General features: G+C 37.3%; 1 pseudogene; it reads left to right on the top strand.

The window, feature by feature from the left end:
- The window catches only part of LOC122119890, a 59524-nt pseudogene extending 47329 nt beyond the window's left edge, over window positions 1-12195 (top strand).
- Window positions 12196-17515: the final 5320 nt, after the last annotated feature.

The following is a 17515-nucleotide window of genomic DNA, read 5'->3' as shown; positions in this document are numbered from 1 at the left end:
GAGATAGACAGGAATTGTGGGATCTGCCCGAGAACAGACAAAGAGAAAGCCAGGAATTGTGTGAGCAGGCTGAGAATACTCAAAAAGAACTACAGGAATTGCGTGAACGTGAGGAAGTTAATCAAAGAGTAATACAGGAATTGAGAGAGCAGAGTGAGAATAGAAAAAGATCACTAAAAGCATTCATGGAATCCATAACCAGAGAGTTGAAAGAACTCAGGGAGATCACAAAGGGAATGCTGAATGGAACTCAACAGAAGGAATGGGAGTCCAAAGAAAGCATAACCAATCAACGAAGTGATTTGAGAATAAACAATGAACACCAAATTAAGGAAGCGAAGAAGTTCATACAAGATCTAAAACAAAGCTCCAACAAAGAATTTGAAGCCATCAAAGCTGACCAATGAGAAGGAAAAGAAATAAAAAACAAAGTAGAAAGTCTTGATAGTAGGTTAGACCATGCAGAAGATCAAATCTCGGAGATTGAAGACAGCCTAGATATTATAGAGGAAAAAACATACAACAATCCAAAACAAATCCAAGAAATGTGCTTGATCTATCCAACACTTGGAAGACACTATCAGAAGGTCTAATTTGAGGATAACGGGTGTAGAGGAGCACCTAGAGAAAGAAGTTAATGGTCTACGAAATTTGTTTAACAGGACCCTAGCAGAGAACTGCCCAAACATGCAAACAGATAGGCCTATTCAGATATAAGAAGATTTTAGAACCCCAAGAGACCAGACCAAAACAGGACATCCCACCGTCACATTATAATCCGCACAGGATCAATTCAGACCAAGGAAAAGATCCTTAAAACTGTCAAGGAGGAAAGATCAATCACCTATAAAGGGAACCCAATTAGAATCACCTCAGATTTCTCAGCAGAGACAATCAGTGCAAGAAGAACCTGGAATGCAGTATGCTATGCCCTAAAATCAAACAACTATCAACCAAGAATACTGTACCCAGCTAAACTCTCCTTCATAATCAAAGGGCAAAAAAAAACTTTCCATAACAAAGAAAAATTGAAACAATATATCTCCACCAAACCAGCCCTACAAAAGATTCTTAAAGATGTCCTACACATAGAAAACCAACAAGACCACAATAAAGACCAAGAAGCCACACCCAAACTGAGAATCCAAGAACCATAGGAAGAGCCTAGTTGCTGCAGTCCCCAAGAAGGGGGATAAAATGGCAGGAACTCCCAAATACCTCTCAGTCCTATCTCTCAACATTAACGGACTTGACTCTCCAATTAAGCAAGATAGACTGTCTAGTTGGATTAAAAAGTAAGATCCTTCTATTTGCTGTTTTCAGGATTCACAGCTTGCCCTTAAAAACAAACACATTTTGAAAGTGAAATGCTGGAACAAAATCTACCAAGCAAACGGCCCCCATAAACAGGTGGGAGTTGCAATCCTAATATCAGATAAAATAGACTTCAAATCAAAATTAGTGAGAAGAGATAAAGAAGGTCACTACATACTAATTAAAGGATCTCTCCTTCAGGAAGATATTACAATTCTAAATATCTATTCACCAAACAAGGGAGCACCAAAATTTATCCAAGAAACACTACTTTCCTTCAAATCCTACATAGATCCAAAGACATTAATTGTTGGGGACTTTAACACACCACTCTCCCCACTTGATAGATCAACTCGGCAAAAACTCAACAGAGAAACCGCAGATCTAAACAGCTGCATAGATCAACTAAATTTAACAGACATCTACCGAATATTTCACCCAGCAGCATCAGAATACACGCTTTTCTCAGCAGCACATGGAACATTTTCTAAAATAGATCACATTTTAGGCCACAAAGCAAACTTGTCCAAATTCAGAAACATTGAAGTTATACCTTGCTTTCTCTCAGACCACAAAGGAAGAAAATTAGAACTCAACACCAAAAGCCACCAAAGAATGTCCTGTAACACATGGAGGCTGAACAAAACACTGTGGAATCACAAGTGGGTCAGAGAAGAGATTAGAAAGGAAATTCAAATATTCATGATATTCAACAAAAATGAACACACAAATTACCAGCTCCTCTGGGACACAGCAAAGGCAGTACTCAGAGGCAAGTTTATAGCTCTGAGCTCCTACATCAACAAATTGGAGAGATCTGAAACCAACAACTTAATAAGACATCTGAACCTCCTTGAAAAAGAGCAGCAAGATAAACCCCAATCCAGTAGACAGAAAGAAATAATTAAAATTAAATCAGAATTAAATGAATTAGAATCCAAAAAAAAATAGAAAGAATCAACGAAACAAAGACTTGGTTCTTTGAAAAAATTAACAAAACTGACAGATCCTTTACAAATCTAATCAGAAAAAGCAGAGAACACACCCAAATAAATAAATTCAAAGATGAGAATGGAAACATCACCACAGAAACAACCAAGATTCAGAACATTATAAGGGAATACTTCTCAAAACCTTATGCTAATAAGTTTGAGAACTTGACAGAAACAGACCTTTTCCTAGCAAATATTGACATGTCAAAACTAAACCAAGATGAGTTAAACCATCTTAACAGGCCCACATCAAGCAATGAAATAGAAACAGCAATAAGAGACCTCCCATCTAAGAAAAGCCCAGGACCAGATGGTTTTACAGCAGAATTCTACAAGGCCTTCAAAGCAGAACTCACACCAATACTCCTCCAACTCTTCAATGAAATTGAAAGAGAAAGTTCACTACTGAACACATTCTATGAAGCCATCATAACCCTCATCCCAAAACCAGGCAGGGTTTCATCAAAGAAAGAGAACTATAGACCCATTTCTTTGATGAACATTGATACAAAACATCTCAACAAAATTTTTGTCAATTGCCTTCAACAATTCATCCAAAAAATCATACACCAGGATCAAAGAGGAGTCATTTCACAGATGCAATGTTGGTTCAATATACACAAATCAATTAATATAATTCATCACATCAACAGGAGCAAGGATAAGAACCACATGGTTATCTCAATAGATGCAGAAAAAGCATTTGACAAGATCCAACACCGCTTTATGATGAAGGTTCTGGTAAAACTAGGAATCCAGACATCATTCCTCAATACAATAAAGGCTGTATATGACAAACCTACAGCCAACATTATACTTAATGGTGAAAAACTAAAGCCATTTCCTCTTAACTCAGGAATGAGACAAGAATGTGCACTCTCTCTACTTCTCTTCAATGTGTTGTTAGAATGCCTAGCTACAGCAATAAGACAAGATGCAAACATAAAGGGGATCCAAATACAGAAAGAAGAAGTAAAACTCTCCCTCTTTGCAGATGACATGGTCTTGATTTTAAAGAATCCCACAAACTCCACTCCTAAATTACTTAAGCTGATTCAAAACTTTGGCAAAGTAGCAAGGCATAAAATTAACCCTGAGAAATCAATGGCTTTTCTGTATGCCAACAATGAGAAAAGTGTGGCTGAAATCAGGAAAGCAACTCCATTCGTAATAATCCCACAAAAAATAAGATATCTAGGAATTAACTTAACCAAAGAAGTGAAGGACCTCTATGATGAAAGCTTTAAGAACTTGAAAAAGGAAATCAAACAGAATTTAGAAAGTGGCAAAAACTCCCATGTTCCTGGATTGGAAAGTTCAACATCATAAAAATGGCAATACTTCCCAAGACAATCTACAAATTCAGTGTGATACCTGTCAATATTCCAACCTCATTCTTCAAGGAAATAGAAGAGTCAATCCAAAAATTCATATGGAAAAATAAAAGACCCCAAATAGCAAAAACGATCCTCAACAGAAAGAACAGTGTTGGAGTGTTGCAGGAATATCAATAACAAATTTCAAACTCTACTACAAAATCATAGTAATCAAAACAGCTTGGTACTGGCACAAGAACAGACCTCAGGACCAATGGAATAGAATTGAAAACCCAGAAATGAACCCACAGACCTATAGCCATCTAATTTTCGATAAGGGACCTAAAAAAATAGAATGGAAGAAAGACAGCCTCTTCAGGAAATGGTGCTGGCAAAATTGGTTAACTACTTGTAGAAAACTAAAGCTAGGTCCTTCTATATCACCCTGCACCAGAATCAACTCCAAATGCATCAAAGACCTCGGAGTCAGAGCAGACACTCTGAAAACATTACAGTTTGGAATAGGAGAAACCCTAGGTCTTGGCACAGGCCACAATTTTCTTAATAGAGACCCCAAGACACAACAAGTCCAAGAAAGGTTGGACAAATGGGATTGCATGAAATTGCAGAGCATGGCAAAAGACATAGCTAGCAAGATCAATATAAAGCCCATGGATTGGGAGAAGATCTTCACTAGCCATACAACAGACAAGAGTCTCATATGTAAAATATATGTAGAACTCAAAAAATTAAATCACCCAACAGCAAATCTTCAAAGAAACAACTGCCCCATAAATAAGTGGGCTAAAGACTTAAAGAGAAACTTCTCTGAAGAAGAAAGAAGGATGGTCAATAGACACATGAAGAAATACTCAACCTCTCTAGCCATAAAAGAAATGCGAATCAAAACAACATTGAGATACCGCCTCACCCCAGTTAGAATGGCTAAAATCAAGAACTCTAATAACAACAGATGCTGCAAGGGATGTGGACAGAAGGGAACCTTGCTTCATTGTTGGTGGGAGTGTAAACTTGTTCAACCACTTTGGAAAGTAGTATGGAGGTACCTCAAAAGACTCCACATATAGCTCCCCTACGACCCAGCAATCCCACTTTTGGGCATTTACCCAAATGATCACAAACAAGACCACACTAGAGCTACCAACACGACTATGTTTACTGCAGTATTATTTACCATAGCTAAGATATGGAACCAACCCAGATGCCCCTCACTAGTTTAATAGATCAAAAAATGTGGTATATACACACAATGGAGTTCTATGTCTCCATCAGAAAGACTGACATTGCACCAGTTGTTAGAAAATGGAAAGACTTAGAAAAAATTATATTAAGTGAAGTAAGCCAAGCCCAAAAAAACATAGGTCCCATGGTTTCCCTTATGTCTGAGTCAAGCAGAAAATGTCAGATAAGTTGATGTTAGGAAAATGAACCCTAAGATATGTATTCAATTTTTTTTTCTTTTTCTTTTTCTTTTTTTTTTTGGGCCTGAACTCTGGGCCTGGGCGCTGTCCCTCAGCTCTTCAGCTCAAGGCTAGTGCTCTACCACTTGAGCCACAGTGCCACTTCTGGCTTTTTTCTTTTTTGCTTATGTGGTGCTGAGTAATCGAACCCAGGGCCTCATACATGCAGGGCAAGCACTTTACCCCTGAACCACCTTCCCAGCCCCTCAAATTTTTTTTCTTTCTTGCAATTGTTGCTAACACTTTTATACGATGGTTTCTTTGTTGCTTTTTATTTCCCTCCCCCACTGTATAACCCCTGCTTTCACTGTATTTGATGTCGGTATAATTTGTGGAGAGGAAGGGAAGAAACAAATTGTTTAAATAGGATACACGTGGACCCATTGCAACAATGAGATGTACAAGTCGTTATGTTGAAAACTTTTCAACTTTCGTGGGGGTGGGGGAGGATTGGGTGGATGGGCGAGGGGAGGATGGGAAGGGCTGGAAGGGGATACAAAGGAGGAGGCTACAATGCTTGATAATAAATGGACTCATTATCTTGCCAATGTAATTGTAACCCCTCTGTACAGTATTTTCACAATAATAAAATAAAATAAACTATAATATAAACATGAAATACAAAATCAGTATAAGAACCTATAGGTGGCCAGGAACACATATACATGATTAAATTGGCTAAATTATGGTAATCATAGAAGTGAATATCCATGATATAACTACCCTGAACAATTAACACTAGGAAATTAAATATTTAATGTGTTAGGTTTATGATATTAAATGGATTGTTGAGAAGCTTTGAAAAAAATGAGGAATAATGGCAAGTATACTCATAATATTCAAGTATATTTGTGCAAATGAAACAAGGAACAAGGGAATAAGTAGTGTTGGTACAGATGAGGAAAGGATAATGGAAACAATAGGATAATGGTAAATAGGCATTATATATATAATTGACATGGTTAAATGAAAAATCATTGAACAATGATTTAAAGATAATTTACAATTTTACTTAAAAATTTTAAAAATCAAACCCTTCCTTCCACCCAATTCAACCTATTGCTGAATATAAACCAAGATTGAGGTTGTGATGTATATTAGATTTCTTACATGTGAGCCACCAATTTTTTTTCCCTTTAGTTTATCTATGGGACTTTTGATCCTGCCCTGAGTGACTATGGAAAGTTTCCTTCTCTCTATCAGATGGCTCCAAAGGACACATCTCTAGCCATTGCCATGGTCTCCTTACTGCTTCATTTCAGCTGGAACTGGGTAGGGCTATTGATCTCACAAGATGAGAATAGTTTATTGATCCTTTCAGAACTGAGAGAAGCAATGGACAAGAACAGAATCTGTGTAGCCTTTGAGCATATGATCTCTGGCAGTACAAAGACACAATTATTTAACATTATAGCAATTCAGAACCAGATTAATAAATCATCAGCCAATGTAGTTATCATTTACGGGAGTAAGGAATACCTGCTGGACATAATGGCATATCTTGGGCACTATTTAATAAGAAGTAAAATTTGGCTCTTGAACTTACAATGTGATTTATCCATTGGAAGGAAATATTTCATGTTAGGCTCATTCAATGTACCTCTCATTTTTTCACATCACCATGCAGACATTTCTGGATTCACAGATTTTATCAGGGAAGTCAACCCTTCCAAATACCCAGAAGACTTTTAACTTGCTAAATTGTGGTTTCTCTCTTTTAATTGCTCTCATTTTGAGTCTGACTGTGTAATGTGGGAGAACTGTTCACATGATGCCTCCTTGGAATGGTTGCCTGTGCAAATTTTTGACATGGCCATGTCTGAAGAGAGTTACAATATCTACAATGCTGTGTATGCTGTGGCACAGGCTCTCCACGAGATGCTTCTTCAAACAGAAGAGCCAGCAATGAGTAATGGGAGATGGAGGGTGCCTTCTCCTGCACAGGTAACACCTTCTCTTTTCAGTTCTATACATGAAAACTAAAGTAAATCTTAATATTTTTAAATCTTATTCCAATGGCCCAAGAGAAACTGTACTTTTAAAAATATTTGTAAGGTTACTCCAGACCTCTGTTCATGTGTTCTTAAAGAAAAATACCAGCAGAAATTTGTGTCATGTTCCCATCAGCTCCTGTGTTACAAATGACCTCAATAAATTACATTGAATACTTTTACAATCCATCTTTTCACAAAAAGCTTCTTAATAGCAAGGATGATCTGTTCTTTAAGTACTTAATTATTCCAATTATTTTCTTTCTTAGAAAGTAATTTAAAGGATGGAGGGATTGGAAAAGATGAAAAAGAATGATGAAGGGGTGCCATTGAGATGGCTTGTATTCACACAATGATTTTGTATATCACATAAAGATAATGCAAAAAATCATTGACAATTCCATATTTAGCACATTAAGAAATTAAATGAGCTGAGTGCCAATGAGTCACTCCAATAACCCTAGCTACTCAGGAGGCTGAGATCTTGGGATCATGGTTGTAAGCTCGTCCAGGCAAGAAAATCTGTAAGACTCTTATCTCCAGTTTACCACCAGAAAACCAGAAGTGGTTTTGTGGCCCAAAGTGATAGAGTGGTAGCCTTGAGCATACAAGCTGAGGGACAGTGCCTAGGCTCTGAATTCAAGACCAATGGCAAAACAAAAATAAAAAAATTAATTAATTAAATATACAAAAAATAAATAACTTTTTATTCCACATTATGTATCATGTACTTCTCTAATAAAATTTCTGCGGTATTGATATAATAACTCTTATGTAGTCCACTGAGAATTGTCTTATTCATCATTATGTAGAGGTTTTTCCTCTTGAAGAAAGCCTTGAAGTAATCACAATTCAGAAGTATGACTTTTTTAGTTCCCTCTACACATTCTTTAGTGAGACTTCATGTGATATCTGTGTTAATTTTGAATGATAAACTAAGAATTAAAGAGAATAAGGGGTTTGGTTGAATTCAGGATTTCTGTTTCAACTCATGGATTCTCTTCACCATGAGATGATGTATCTCTTGTAGCTGCACCCTTTTCTGAAGAACATCCAATTTTACAATCCTGCTGGAGACCAAGTGATTTTGAAAGAGGAAAGAAAATTAGAGGCAGACTATGACATTTTGAATATTTGGAATTTTCCTGAAGGTCTTGAGCTCAAGTGAAAATTGGGAAGTTTTCTCCATATACTCCTCATGATCATCAATTGTCTATATCTAAAGATATGATAGAGTGGGCCATAGGAACTACCAAGGTGTGTTCAAGACAACACAAATGATTAGAACTTAATATAGTAAGCAAAAAGAACCCCTAGATATGATGTCCCTTCTGCTCACTAATCATCCAGTATTGTACATTTAATGAGTTGTAACTGGAAATTGTCTGATTCACTGACTCTTAGATGGGAAAAAGATACACTAATTGAACATTGATAAATGTTCATTTATCATGAAATCTAGATGACATCTGTTATAATCATACTTTAGTATTAAAACAAAATGCCCGTAAAAGCAATCATTTCATAAGGTTGAAAGGCTTGTTTTGCTCCCCTCAGTGGACCACCCTTAGTTGACCTGCTGTTTAGATATGCATGGTGAGAGGAGTCATCTAAAGAACCTGTACCAGAGGAAAATTTTGAACTCAAAGCAGCCAGAAAACAAATAGGATATACAAGGGCCCTGGGGTCTAGCATAGTATTAAAAGTTTCAATGAGTATTTTATTTCTTGTTTCCATATTTCTGTATTTCACAAATCAGTAGGATAAATGTTATTCTACGAGCCTGGTGCCAATTGCTCATGCCTCTAACCTAGCTACTAAGGAGGCTGAGATCTGAGGATCATGGTTCAAAACCAACCCGGGCAAGAAAGTCCATGAGATTCTTATCTCTAATAAACTACTAGCAAACTTGAAGTCCCACTATGGCTCAAGTGGTAGAGTACTCTCCTTGAGCTGAAAAACTGAGAGACAGTGCCCAGTCCCATAGTTCAAGCCCCATGTCCAACAAAAAATAAATGCTACAAATTCAAGGCAGTTCCTGGAAGTTGGCCAGAAATATCTCAGCCTTTGGAACCACCTCTTAAAGGTTACACAATTTTCAGTAGTAGCTTGGGCTGAAGGTGAAGGCTATAGCACAAAAGCCTTTGTGGATTGGGTCAGGAAATCTAAAATAGAATGCAATCGATTGATTGGCCTTAAGTATATACAATAATTATGCTTAATGGTCAAAAATTTAAGAACATCCGCCTTTTTTGAATGGCAGGTAATGGAATACTTACCAACACATATCTGATTTTCCTCAGACTCCTCACTCTGTTTGCAGTGAGAGTTGTGGTCCTGGATTGCGGAAATCTCCTCAGGTGGGAAAGGCTGTCTGTTCCTTTGATTGTGCACCTTGCATAGAGAATGAGATTTCTAATGGAACAGGTAAGTCTCTTACTAAAGAGGAAATTCTCTATTACTATCCTAGTATTTCCCAAGTATCCAAGTCCATGAAAAAGGTTTTGTATTTCAATTACAAACCCAAAGTCTTCCGACTTTTAGTAATTAAATTGTAACAATTGATAATATTGTTCCTCATGGCCTTAAATTACATATGAGAGTAATTTTGCATGACATTTTATGCATGTTTATCTCAAGAAAACCCTTTCTCCACTACTCAATACTGAATTATTAAATAGTTTTTATTTTGGTTGTCAAATTGTTCTACAGAGGCATTACAGTTAAACGAATCATGTAAAGAGTACAATACTTTTTGAACCACATCTCCCCTTCCCTGGCTCTCTGCCAATTTTTCCCCTCCCCTCCCCAAACAACAAGACATACAGTTAATTTTCCACACAGTGTCTAGTAAGTACCACTGTTGTATTTATTTTTTATTGTTTGTTGTATTTGTTCCACCTTTTCTGTGCCCACCTTACCCTTCCAAATACAAACTAAGTAACAATACAAAAGGAATAGAAAACAAAATAACAGCAACAACAGCAACTAAAAAGCATGTCTTGTTTCTTTGTCTTGAAATTTATTTCATACAACACTGGTTTCTTTTTTTCCTTCTTTTTTCTTTTTCTTTTTGGTCTTTCATAGAGTTTGAACTCTGGACCTGGGTATTGTACCTCAGCACTTCAGCTCAAGGCTAACCCTCTACTACCTGAGCCATAGCTCCACTTCTGCTCATGGGGTGCTGAGGAATTGAATCCAGGGTCTCATAAAACTGACTCACGTTCCCAACCCACAACAATGTTTTCTATGATCATTTACACCTAGCTATGAGCCTTTTTTAACCACTCCTATGCATATCCTTCTTTGGCCTAAGTTAATGTCTACAGTTCATTTAGCTTCTTCATTGAGGTAAAGTATGAATACATACAAAAGATAGACTGTCCATTATCTTCTAAATTATATTTTTGCCACTACGAACACATAAATCTTGCATATCTTTATTTATGTATGCAGAATTGTTCTTGGTATAGGGACAGTTTTTAAAATGCTGAGTTTGGTTTAAGTATTAGACACAAGTGATCTGCACAGAATGTCTTTAAAGCTAAAAGAGAGCCTTGATTCTCTGTTAGAACTGCTTTACATGTGGAAGAGACACAAATAGAGTGCTATGGTTCCATAATGTAACACCAGCCTCCTTTGAAAATTTCAAACAAATACATACAGGAACGTAAGGTACATTATTCACAATTTTGAATGCCAGTATGCAGTCATGCACACAGTGCTGAGAGCACATACAATAGCAGCATAAAGAAGTCAGGAAATTACTTTTAGTTCATTTGAATTATGGAAAATGGTTTATTTCTAATTTGTGTTGAAAACAGTATGAATTCATTACTCTTTCTTTCAGGTATTTTGGCCCAATGTTAGAATACTATTATAACATTATGCATAGATTTTATGATAAATAAATGAACTTTTAGGAATATACAATTAGCATGTTTCTTTCCTAAGAGTCAGTGAGTAAGACAATCACAATGAAAAAACAAATAATGTGAAAATGAGGATGACCTTATGGTATAGACAAGGTGCAAAAGACCAGTTTCAGGCATTTTTATATTATTTGGTAATATGTTATGTTAATGAGTAGTAATAACTTCTAAGAGGTGAACTACCAATATACATTGAGGCAAAGGAAGTGCTGAAGCAAGACAACTGGTAACTCCTCCCTCTACCAGATATGGAGCAGTGTATGAAGTGTCCAGATGATGAGTATGCCAACACAGAGAGAAACCAATGCCTCCCCAAAGCTGCAAGTTTCCTGGCTCATGAAGAACCCTTGGGAATGGCCCTGGACTGTGTGGCTCTATGTTTGTCCAAACTCACTGCTGCTATTCTAGGGATCTTTGTGAAATATCAAGACACTCCCATTGTCAGAGCCAACAACCTGTGTCTCAGTTACATCCTGCTCATCGCCCTCATGTTCTGTTTCCTCTGTTCCTTGCTCTTTATTGGCCGTCCCAACACAGTCACCTGCATCCTGCAGCAAACCATATTTGGGCTTGTCTTCACTGTAGCTGTTTCCACAGTGTTGGCCAAAACTGTGACTGTGGTTCTGGCCTTCAGGGCCACTTCTCCAGGGAGAAGGATGAGGTGGCTGCTGGTGTCAGGGGCTCCTAACTTCATCATTCCCATCTGTACTCTCATCCAGGTGACTCTCTGTGGATTCTGGCTAGGAACCTCTCCTCCCTTTGTGGACAGAGATGTACACTCTGAAGATGGCCACATCATCATCCTGTGCAACAAGGGCTCCCTCACTGCCTTCTACTGTGTCCTGGGATACCTGGGCTCCCTGGCCCTAGCAAGCTTCACTGTGGCTTTTCTGGCCAGGAACCTACCTGACACCTTCAATGAAGCCAAGTTTCTCACTTTCAGCATGCTGGTGTTCTGCAGTGTGTGGCTCACCTTCCTGCCTGTCTACCACAGTGCCAAGGTGAAGGTCATGGTGGCTGTAGAGGTCTTCTGCATCTTGGCCTCCAGTGCAGGGCTTCCGTGTTGCATCTTTGTCCCCAAGTGCTACATCATCTTGTTAAGGCCAGATAGAAATTCTTTGCATGGCTTCAAGGACAAAATATACACTGGGAGAAAGAAGCCTTCTTAAGATAAAAATCATCAAATGCCTAGAAGGTCTAAACTAAATCCACCTCCTTTCCTCATCTTGTATTATTTTATATTGTAAAAATTACTTCAACAAATATGTAGTTCTTACTGATTTCTCTAGTAGTAGTAGTAGTATAGTTACACATTTTAGCAAAAAGGGCCTAATTTTCAATTTTATTGGGCTTGGGCTTGGTTTCTCTCTGCACTTAATCTTATCATCCCAAATTTCAAGTTTATTTTTACAGCTATCAATCTTCTCCATTTGATTTTGCAGTCACTTTTGTATATTTTTAATTATTCTGTTTCCTGTATTTATGTCAATATTGTTTAGTCCTCTAATACATTTCAATTAATTCTCCTATAAATTAAGCTCCAAGATATTTGTGTGTGTGTGTGTGTGTGTTGGTCCCGGGGCTTGAATATGACCTATGTACAGATCATTTAATTATTACTCTGTTTTTGATAATTTTGGGTCTTGAACTGGGCCTGGGTGCTGTCCTTGAGCTCTTCACTTCAAGGTGAGCACTGTACCACTTAAGGCATTCGTTGCCTCTAGTTTTCTGGTAGTCAGTTGGTACAGAGTGTCTTATGGACTTTACTGCCTGGGCTGGCTTGAACTGTGATATTGAAATCTCAGCCTCCTGAATAGTTAGGATTACAGTCATGAACAACTGGTGCCCAGTTGACCATTTATATATATACATATATATATATATGTATATATATATATGTATGTATGTATATATATGTATATATATGTATATATATATATACATATATATGTTTTTTATTGTGAAAATACTATACAGGGGAGTTACAGTTATCTGACCAATGTAATGAGTACATTCAAGCATTGTTGCCTCCTCCTTTGTTTTTCCCCACTATCCCTTCTTTCCCACCTCCACAACTACACTCCCCCCCACCTAAATTGTAAAGTTTGTTTTTCAACATGTCTTGTACATCTCATTGTTACAATGGGTCAACCTGTATCCCTATTTAAACATTTTTTCCCTTCTCCTCCCCAAATTATACCAACATCAAATACATTGAAAATAAGGGTTAAGCTGTGGGGGAGGAACATACAAACAACAAATAACCACATGGTACCTTATAAATACGTTAGACAACAATAGCAAGCAAGAAAAAGAAAACACTTGTGTCCCTATCTTGGGTTCATTTCTCTTAACTTCATCTTATCTGGTCATATGTACATAGCTTTTCTACTTGTCCTACCTTTTCTACTTGTCCCAGACGTATGCTAGTTATTGCAAATAAGGGAAACCATGGGACCTATGTTTCTTTGGGCCTGGTTTACTTCACTTAATATAATTTTTCCAAGTCTTTCAATTTCCTAACAAATGGGGTAATGTCATTCTTTCTAATGGAGGCATAGAATTCCATTGTATATATACACCACGTTTTCTTGATCCATTCATCACATTAAGGGGCATATGATTGGTTCCATATATTAGCTAAGGTAAATAATCCTGCAATAAACATGGTTGTGCTGGTAGCTTTGGTATGGTCTTGTTTGTGATCACTTGGGTAAATATCCAAAAGTGGGATTGCTGAGTCATAGGGGAGCTCTATGTGGAGTCTTTTGAGGAACCTTCATACTACTTTCTAAAGTGGTTGAATGTTTACACTCCCACCAACAATGCAATAAAGTTCCCTTCTATCCACATCCCTTGCAGTATCTATTGTTATTAGAGTTCTTGATGATAGCCATTCTAACTGGGGTGAGGTGGCTTCTCAATGTTGTTCTGATTTGCATTTCTGTTATGGCTAGGGAGGTTGAGCATTCTTTTTATGTGTCTATTTGCCATCCTTCTATCCTCTTCAGAGCAGTTTCTCTGTAAATCTTTAGCCCACTTATTTATTGGGCAGTTGTTTCTTTGAAGATTTGTTGGAGGATTTAATTTTTTGAGTTCCTAGTATATTTTAGATATGAGCCCCTTTTCCACTGTATGGCTAGTGAAGATCTTCTCCCGATCCGTGGGCTTTCTATTGATCTTGCTAGCTATGTCCTTTGCCTTGCAGAAGTTCTGCAGCTTCATGCATTCCCAATTTCCAACCTTTGTTTTATTTTTGTATTTCTGGGTCTCTGTTAAGAAAATTTTGGACCGTGCCAAGGATACCTAGGTTTTTCTCCTAATCCTGTCATGTTTTCAGGGTGTCTTTTTGACTCTGAGGTTTTTGTTCCATTTGGAGTTGATTCCTCTACAGAGTGAGATATGAGCATCTTGCTTTAGTTTTCTACAGGTGATTAACCAATTTTGCCAGCAGCATTTACTGAAGAGGTTGTCTTTCTTCCATTCTATTTTTTAGCTCCCTTCGTGAAGATTAAGTGGCTCTAGGTGTATGGGTTCATTTATGGCTTTTCAATTCTTTTACATTAGTCCTGAGGTCTGTTCTTGTGCCAGTACCAAGCTGTTTCGATTCCTATGGCTTTGTAATAGAGTTTGAAATTTGGTATTGATATTCCTCCAGCACTGTTCTTTCTGTTAAAGACTGCTTTTGCTATTCGGGGTCTTTTATTGTTCCATATGAATTTTTGGATTTCCTCTTCTATTTCCTTGAAGAATGACGTCGGAATATTGATAGGTAACACATTGAATTTGTAGATACCCTTGGGAAATATTGGCATTTTCAGACTGTTGATCCTTCAATCCAGGAGCATGGGAGGTTTTTGCCACTTTCTAATTTCTGCTTTGATTTACTTTTTCAGGTTTTTAAAGTTCTCATCATAGGGACCAGTTGACCATTTCTTAAAATTCATGTGATACACACACTTTCAAGTTACACAGAAACTTTTCTCCACAAGGCAGAAACCCAAAATATTTGTTTGAGTGACACTTCTCAGTCTTTCTTCGTTGGAACAAATTGTACTGTCTGGACCAACTACTTGAAGGCCAAATTAAATGGTTCACATGTTTATTTCAAGTGTTATAACATCTGGAAGAGTAACTGTGATTACAGAGCTCTGACTTCCAACATTTCTGTTTAGAATCTTCATGGATCTAGCAAACATCCTTCCTCTAATGTTACATGATACCTCCCAATAGACTTTCCAAGTTTTTAATATTTGCCTTAAACTGATAGGCTCATCAGAAACAAAATACGTTGAAACTGAGTTAATAAAATAAAACAAACAAAAAACAAGCAGAGTGTCTCTTCCTGTAGCCCTGTGAATGTTGACTTACTTTAATAACAAGGAAGACAGTTTCCTGGCCTGGGATCTGATCTTGCCACTGTTTGTCATCTAGTAAAATTTAAAAAAAATAAAGAAGCCTAATTTGGGTCCCAATGGTTCCTGCCTATTATCCTTGCTAATCAGGAGACTGTTATCTGAGTATTCCACTTTGAAGCCAACCCAGTCAGAAAAAGTTCCTGAGATTCTTTTTTTTTTATCTCCAATAAATTTCTCAGAAAAAGCAGGAAGTGGCAGTGTTGTTCACGTGGCGGTATGCTAGCCATGAGCACCTAGACCCTCAGTTCTAAGCCTTAACTTAGGCAAAAAAAAGCCTGGAAATACTGAGGAAAGTTAACAGTGTAGAGAAGGCAGTGCTTCTCTTCCCACTCCAACCCCATTCACCTACACCTGTGTCACTCTATTTCCAAGAGTTTGGGCATATTGGAATCATTAAGAAATGGCCTGCGCAGAGATTCTACAAATTGTAGATCAAACAAATGATTGATAATAGGATGCTATAAAGCTCTGAAAACTCAACTCCTAAAGAATGAATACCCAATTAACACACTGGCAAAAGAACTTACTAGATTTTTTTCAAAACAAGAAGTACAATGACCAATAAATACATGAAGAATCGGTCATTTCCTTGGACATGAAAGAAATATAAGCCAAAATGCATTGAATTTTTATCTCACTCAATACAGAATTTCCATCACAAAGAACACAAATGCTTATCAGGAAAAGGGAACACTTATACACTGTTTTGGGAATATAAATTCTTACAGCAAGTGAGGAGATCAGTACAGAGGTTCCTTTAAACAGTAAAATTAGGGCTGGGAAGGTGGCTCAGAGGTAGAGTGCTTGACATGCCTGCATGAGACCATAGGTTTAATTCCTTAGCAACACATAAGTAGAAATATCCAGAAGTGGTCCGAGGGCTCAAGAGGTAGAGAGTTAGCCTTGAGCTGAAGAGCTGAGGGACAGAGCATAGGCCCAGATTTCAGGTCCCACAACCAACCACAAAAAAAAAAACAACTAAAAATAGGTCTATGATATCATCTTGCAAAATCACTCATTGCTACATCCAAAGGAATATAAGTCAATATATAATGGAGATGCTTGTACACTAGTGATTACTATTCAGAATGGGCAACTTATGGAAATAGCTCAGCTACCTGCTGAAAGATTAATGTAAGAAAATGTGGTTCATACACACAGTAGAGAATTCTTTACACAAGAATATGAATCTAGCATGTTTGGTGTTAATCTAATGGTAGCACCAAAAGTCATTATTTTAAGTAGTACAGCTTCAGAAAGACAAAGGCCAACATGTTTTTTTTTTTTCTCATATATATGGAACTTGGAAGGCAAAATAAAAATACATGGACATTTACTGTGAATACACAAACAGACACATATAAAAAGTGTATAATTATTAGACTGTTTGAGGAGCTTATGGGGAAGGAAGATAGAAAAGAGAAAAAAAGAGGATGAATGTTATCAAAGTACAATATAGATTTATATGAACTTGGCTTCACTACACTAACTGAAAGTTGCTTGAAACATAAAATAGGGTAGATGAGGAAAGAGAACAATCCTATAAAGTGTAGGTAGGTTAAACTGTTGCCTCCTTGGCCCTCAAAACCATACTGAATGCTTTTGTAAACATGACTTGCATACTTGAAGTGAATGAAGTACAATACAGGAGCAGTCCATTTGTGGACACTAGTTTATGGGAGAGTCTGAATGGAGATGGTGACAATGGCTCAACTGGTTCTTAATATACGTATGAAAATATTTGGCATAGATATATTAAAGTAGAGGAATGAAACCTGTTGTTGTTTTAAGAAAGTGGAAAGTGGATGAGTGTGTTAGAGAGGGTGTGAATCTTATCAGAGAACCATATGCATACAGAAATATTCAAATGTAGTATTCTTTTTTAATATATATTTTTATTGTAAAGATACTGTACAGAGGTGTTACAGTTACATAAGGTAATGAATATATTTACTATCTATCATTGTTACCCCCTCCTTTGTTTTTCCCCTGCCATCCCTTCTTCCCCACCTCCCCAAACCCTCCCTCCCCAACAGGTTATAAAGTTTCTTTTCAACATAGTGTCTTGTAC

Source organism: Dipodomys spectabilis, unplaced genomic scaffold (assembly GCF_019054845.1).
Source record: "Dipodomys spectabilis isolate Male_0828 unplaced genomic scaffold, ASM1905484v1 ptg000173l, whole genome shotgun sequence".
NCBI lineage: Eukaryota > Metazoa > Chordata > Mammalia > Rodentia > Heteromyidae > Dipodomys > Dipodomys spectabilis.
The sequence above is the reverse complement of the archived record's forward strand: the minus strand, read 5'-3'. Positions and strand labels throughout refer to the sequence as shown.